The sequence below is a fragment of the Oryzias latipes genome, chromosome 21 (assembly GCF_002234675.1).
Source record: "Oryzias latipes chromosome 21, ASM223467v1".
NCBI lineage: Eukaryota > Metazoa > Chordata > Actinopteri > Beloniformes > Adrianichthyidae > Oryzias > Oryzias latipes.
This window is the reverse complement of record NC_019879.2, coordinates 18,580,116-18,586,957: the sequence shown is the minus strand read 5'-3', so window position 1 is coordinate 18,586,957 and position 6,842 is coordinate 18,580,116.

Below are 6,842 nucleotides of genomic sequence, written 5' to 3'. Positions count from 1 at the left end.
GGAATCAGTTATTATTGCTTTAATCTTATTATTTTTAAGTGTAAATTGTTTTTCATAAAACATGGACTATTTGATAAGTGCATGTTGTCATAGTAACAGCGACAGAGCCTGCACCAATCTTGTTCTAGTGCAAAGGAATGTGGTATTCTAAATGTCACGTTAAGTGATAGAAAGCATACTTTCAGAGGGAAAGTTCACCTCTTCTCACTTGTTTTTGTACAGTCACAACAAAAAACAAAGTCTAAATTGTTCAATTCCTCTGGTGTCACCTCCTTCTTATATTCTATTCTCTTTTCAGCAGCATCCCAGGCTTCAAAATGATCAAATTCACCAGACAGATGCACACTATATTACCAAATGTATTCCTTTACATCACATATGTCAAAGTCAAGGCCCGCGGGCAGAATCCGGCCCGCGAAGGACTTATCTATGGCCCCCGGGATGATATTTGATTAGTATTAGAACCGGCCCGCAGGCTGTAGCCGCCCGCTGGTGTTTTGCACGCACCAATACTACGTTTCCCATAAAGCAACGGTAACCCGCGAACTCACTGCAGCGCAGCAAGCGCACCTCGGCTTCATCATTCATCCCCGACACAATGGCCGAGCTGCGCATCCAATCTGCTCAGACGCTCTCTATGTTTGGCAGCACATACCTGTGTGAACGACTGTTCTCTTTGATGAAGCTAAACAAAACATCACACAGGAGCCTTCTTACTGATCAGCACCTTCACTCAATCCTGAGGATTTCCTCAGCTCAGAGCCTTACCCCGAACATTGAACTTGTACAAAACATGAGACATCACCAAGTACAGGCTCATCCTCAGACAAGTGAGCATCACAGAGCATTAATGTATTTTTAGTTTTTAATTCAGTTAAATTTTTACATTTGTTTCTACAAGAAATGTGATTTTTCTTTGAAGGACGTATTGTTTTGTCTGTGTGCCATATATTTTTGTATTTTATTTTATTTATTTCTTTATTTATATTTATTTTTCAGTTAATGGACTCAGGGGAAATTGCAGTTAAGAGCCATGAGAAAGAATACAAATGATTTGATTTATTCTAAATTTTCTCATTTTACTTTTTGAAGCAGTAATTGGTAGGATAATAGAGCAGCATAATATTTATAATATTTATAGTGCATGTAGTGTCTTTATGCATTTATCTTGATATAAGGAACATATTTTGTTTTTGAAGGAAAATAGCTTTTTTGCTGTTTGCCTGTTGAAAATGTTTTCTCTTTAACTTACTGACAGAGCCATAAGAAAATATTACTTTATTCATTTAATATACAGGACATGTAATTTTTCTTTGAAGGCAGTTTGTTCTTGTCTGTGTGCCTGCTGAAAAATGTTTTCCCGATTATTCATTTAATCATTAAATGATACACAATGTTAGGTCTTGGTTCAATAAGCTACGTGCAACCATTTCAATATGTTTTAATAAACATTGAACCAGTCCGGCCCTCGGTTTATAGCCAATATGTTTTTTTGGCCCTCAGTGTATTTGACTTTGACATCCCTGCTTTACATGCTTCAACTCACATATGTGCCATTCCATTCCTAACCCATAGAGTTTTCAATGTTACATCGGCCCACCCTTTGCTAGAGATATCCAGCTCGACACCTCCTTCTTAACACGGCATCATTTATTTTTAAAGTTTAATGTTGCCCAGTAGTGATTCAAGTAGACTGCAGATCATGTGACCGATGGGAAGAAATACCAAATGCCTCAGCTTTGAGCAGCTGATCTGGTTTCTGCTGCATTGATCTGCCCTGTTTTGGAGAACATCGTCTCAGTTGTCTTTACAGGTTGGTTGTGGAGCTGGTTTTATATGGAATTATTTTTCTGCAGACTCTAAACTCTTTAGGGATCTTTTATTTTTACTAAAAATCAAATGGTTCCATATTTTGCTTCTTTTACCAGTATTGTCACTCGTTTTTTTTTACTTTAAGTTTTTGTGTTTCTGTAGGTTTTTGTTTTTCCCCATGATGTTCTCTCCGTCTCCCCCTTATACTCTGTTCAAATGCTGCTGCGCGTGTAACCCCTCCCCCCCAGTAAACATCCCTCACCCCCATTCATTCACGACCAACTCATCACTAGTGGAGATAAGTATGATCATAGTTGCCAATTGTATATCCAAGACCAATATTAGTATGCAACATATTTGCCACACCAAATACTTATCAATCCATTATCCAGATAAAATAACAATTACGCTCCTTTAATAAAACATTTCATAAAAAGACGAATATCGACAGAGCTTTAAAATCTTCTTGAAGTCATCATGTTTTGACTGCATGTAAGTTGGCTGTATTACTCACAGATAACTAGCAGATGTCACTATTTCTAACTGAAATGATCTGAGCAGAGTGTCAATCTCAGCCCAGTTGTGTCAAGGATGGTCAGTGCTTCACGAGACGTTGATTTGCCCATCGTTGCCTTTACCAGCTATTACATCTTCAACTCTTCTGGGAATGCTGTACACAATGTTGTGTTGATTGGATTTTTTAATTCCCACATATGCCACAGGTTTTAATACCACAGATGGCATCCTATGACAGTTCCACGCTGGAATTCACTGAGCTCCTGAGAGCGGCCCAGTCATTTTAAAAATGTTTGTAAAAACAGTATGCACGCCTGAGTGCTTGAGTTCTTACACCTGTGGCCAGGACAAAGATTAGGCCACCTGATCATCTGATTCTGACCATTTGGATGGGTGAGCAAATACTTTTTGTGATTAAATGCATGTCCACATCAGTATAATGGTGGGGCACCAAGAAAGGTCTTTTGGCTGGGTATGGTACTGTCCTGGAGAAAACCTGCGATCACATCCCAAGGCTTGCAATGAGCCAAATATCCAGTGTTGGCCCCCAGCCAAGACCCCGCCCCGTGCCCCGAAAATATAGGGTTATGTCAGGAAAGGCATGCAGCCTAAAAAAAAAGCCTGCCAAAGCACCTGTGCAAATCAATGAAAGCTAATTCGCTGTGGCGACCCCTGATGGGATATGCCCATAGTTGAATGACAATATAGGTATTAGGCTATTAATAAGTTTGTGATCAATATTTTTTGGATTCCTACTGTTTTTTGATGTGTTAAATTAGAGCTGATGTTTTTTTTTGTCTTTTTTGTCTAACCCTTGTGCTATCCTAGGCACTTTAACATTGGGATTTGGGTCATTTAGACCCACTAGATAGTGCGCTGAACCTTTTTTCTTCAAAGATTTGTGATCTTCACTGGTGTCCATGGATTACATGAAATCTTTCCACTTTTATCCACCTTTGTCATGGTAGGGATAACACGTCAATGTAAGGATAGCACAAGGGCTAATAACACCCCTCAGTGGTGTAAACGTAAAGGCTGGAAGTCTATAATAAACTTCATAAAGCCACTTTTGTTTGTGTTTTGATCTGTCACAAATATAAATTAAAATACCTTAGAATGAGGCTTTTCACAGGAAAGACTAGGTTAGATTAAAAAGAGATCAATGAGAATAATTAATTACAGGTTATGATTAATTAATCGCACACAAAAAATGAATTGCATGATAGCACTAGTTTTGATGAGGCAGGAGCTCGTATTAGAACTATACTGACAAAGTATGAACCACCTGATATTGTACACACTTCCTAGGCCAAAATAAAAAGCAATCTGAAAGCTCAACTAAATCAAAGACGACCCCACATATATTGTCTTTAACCCTTGTGCTATCTTAGATGATCCCACCCTTACATTGACGTGTTCTTCCTACAATGACAAAGGTGGAAAGATTTCATGTAATCCATGGACACCAGTGAGGTTCACAAATCAAAGGTTCAGAGCACTGTCTAGTGGGTCTAGATGACCCAACTCCCAATGGTAAAGTGCCTAGGATAGCACAAGGGTTTAAAGAGTGGAGCAGAAAGCTGTTTATAATCAATTAATGAGTAATGGAGTAGAATTTCAACTACTGTGCAACCTGTGTGAGTAATTGTTACTTTCTTTTAGTTTTTTTCCTTTCACTTCTTCACTTTGTGTGTTACATTGACATTTTATGTGAATATTTCCTTTTTTGTCCTAAATGTATAGCACAGGAAAACTTAACTTCATTTGACAATTATTTTAGTGAGCTACAGCTGGTTTTATTGTTTCTAAACTTGTTACATAAATTGACTTGTCACAATTTTTTTAAAACTTTTTTTTAGGCATTTCCTCCTTTTTTCCCTCCTTGATCTCTCATTCTGATTTAGGAATTCTTTCCTACTGCTTGTGTGCTCTCCTGCCAGTCCTCTGCGTTTCAGTTTCCTGCTGTCGGTGGTAGCTGTGCAGGTAGGGAATATGAATTACCTGGCAAGCAGATGCTGTTCTGCTTGGAGGACTGCTGTCAACATGGCAAGGATGGATGAAGAGAAACAGAAGAATGATAGAACGGACAGCTCTAGAAAGCCTACATTTATCCACTTCTCCCTTCATTTTTGCACGGCCTCTCCATGCCTCTCCTGAACCACAGACACCTTTTAAGAAAAATAAATAAATAAAACTGAAACCACAGTAAAATAATGAAGTTCCAAATAATTGGGTCAGGCATAGATCACAGAATCTTTTCTAATTACTGTAACTTGTGTATGGTTCACAGTAAAGAATAAAAAGGCAAGTTTATGTTTACTGACAGCCAAGTATTGCTTTTATTTAGTTCACTATATATAGGATAAAATAGTGAATGGTGTATATTCATATAGCCCTTTCCTACCCTCTAAGAAGGCTCAAAGAGCTTTACAGTCACAGTCCCATTCACACACACACTTATGACGGCTCAATTGACTTAACCCTTGTGCTATCCGAGGCACTTTCATCTAAGATAGCACAAGGGTTAAACTGGCATCAACCTATAACTACCAGGAACAATGTGGGGTTCAATGTCTTGCCCAAGGAAACTTCATCACCAATCCTGCAATCTTCTGATCAAAGGTCCATAGCTCTACATCTGTCTTCACCACAGCCCAAAATATTTAAGGTTTGTACAGAAACTTTTTTTGAGTTTCAGCATGGATCTCAACTTGTTGAGGATTTTTTTTTGAGAATTTGAAAAATGTAAAACATGCATTCTCTTGACTGTTATTATCAGAGAGTGAGATCACACAGATGTGACCAAAACACTGAAAGTGTATGTTTTTTTTAAAGGTCCAGGTGCAAAATCCCCCCAAAATGCATTACTTTTCCAACGTTTAACCCTTGTGCTATCCTATGACCCCACCCTTACATTGACGTGTTCTCCCTACCATGACAAAGGTGGATAAAGGTGAAGAGGATTTCATGCAATCCATGGAAACCAGTGAAGATCACAAATCATTGAAGAAAAACGTTCAGCGCACTGTCTTGTGGGGTCTAGATGACCCAACTCCCAATGTTAAAGTGCCTAGGAAAGCACAAGGGTTAAAGAATGCAAACTGGATGACACTGCTGACAGAGTAAAAAAACAGAAATCTGGCAGATTGTGTTTGTTAACAAAAAAATGGTTTTAACTTTGAAAAATCATTTAATTTTAACAGATAACCCAGTATTTATTTTTTAATGTTGCTTACCTGAGGTTTTCACTTGCATATCCTGCAAACTTTACATTAGTTCATTCCCTCTTTTTTGTTTCCAGATTTGCAAAAATTACAACAACAGTCTTGACTTCATACTTCTACACTTGGATAAACTTTTACAATGCCTCTACAACAGTGGTCAAGATGAGAGGGTACTTTCTGCTAGTGGGGGGTAGCTGGGGGCTGAAGAATGGGGCTTCTAACTCAGAGAATTCTATGAGATTTTCCCCAAAAGCCCCCTCATCTTATAAGACATTTCACCAAGGCGTTTTAGGAAAAAGTTGGTCCCTGAACACTATGGGGGTTGGTTTAATTCAGGGGAGGAGAACTGATGTCCACATTCCTGCTTGATTTCCAACACAGCTGTTCTGGCAGGTTCTAACTGGCTGGACACACCTGATCCAGGTAAACAGCCATTAGTAGGGCAATATCTGGAAAAAAATGCAACACACCGGCTCTTGAGGTCTGGAGTTCCCTACCCCATGTCTACTTGGCAGTAGTACGTTCCCCCAGGGTTACGACATGGACCCTCCTGGGATTTGTAAATTACCTTTGTACATGTCAACCGTTTCGGGGAAATGGGAAGAACAGGAAGTGCCAATGCAAACTGTCACCCACCAATATATTATGACACCTTTTTAGAACATATACATTCAAGTCCATCACACAACACACACCTGCACAAACTGTACAAGAAAGATAGTCACTGGTGACTGTCTGTCCCCTACCCTTTGGTGGGAGGGGCCAGTGGCTAGATACCCTCTGCCTGTTCTCCAACCAATATTTCTTAACCCTTCTCTCCACTTCTGCTTCACTCTGCCTTTTTCCTGTTCATAACCAAAAAAAAAACAAAACTGGTTGTAAAATGATTCACAAACATAAAATTCAGTTTTAAATGCAAAAAGGGTTTATACAAATATACTCCTGGTTTGCTTGTGGAGTAAATAACAGAACGGAAATTGTAAAAATAAAATGTTTACAACATGAGACTTTCTGCTTAGGCTTTTTTTATCTGCTGGAAAGGACTAATAGGAAAAATTGTCTAAGTCTGCTTAACCCTTGCGCTATCCTAGGCACTTTAACATTGGGAGTTGGGTCATCTAGACCCACTAGACAGTGCGCTAAACCTTTTTTTTCAATGATTTGTGAACCTCACTGGTGTCCATGGATTACCCCTTGTGCTATCTTAGATGACCCCACCCTCACATTGACATGTTCTCCCTACCATGACAAAGGTGGATAAAGGTGAAAAGATTTCATGTACTCCATGGA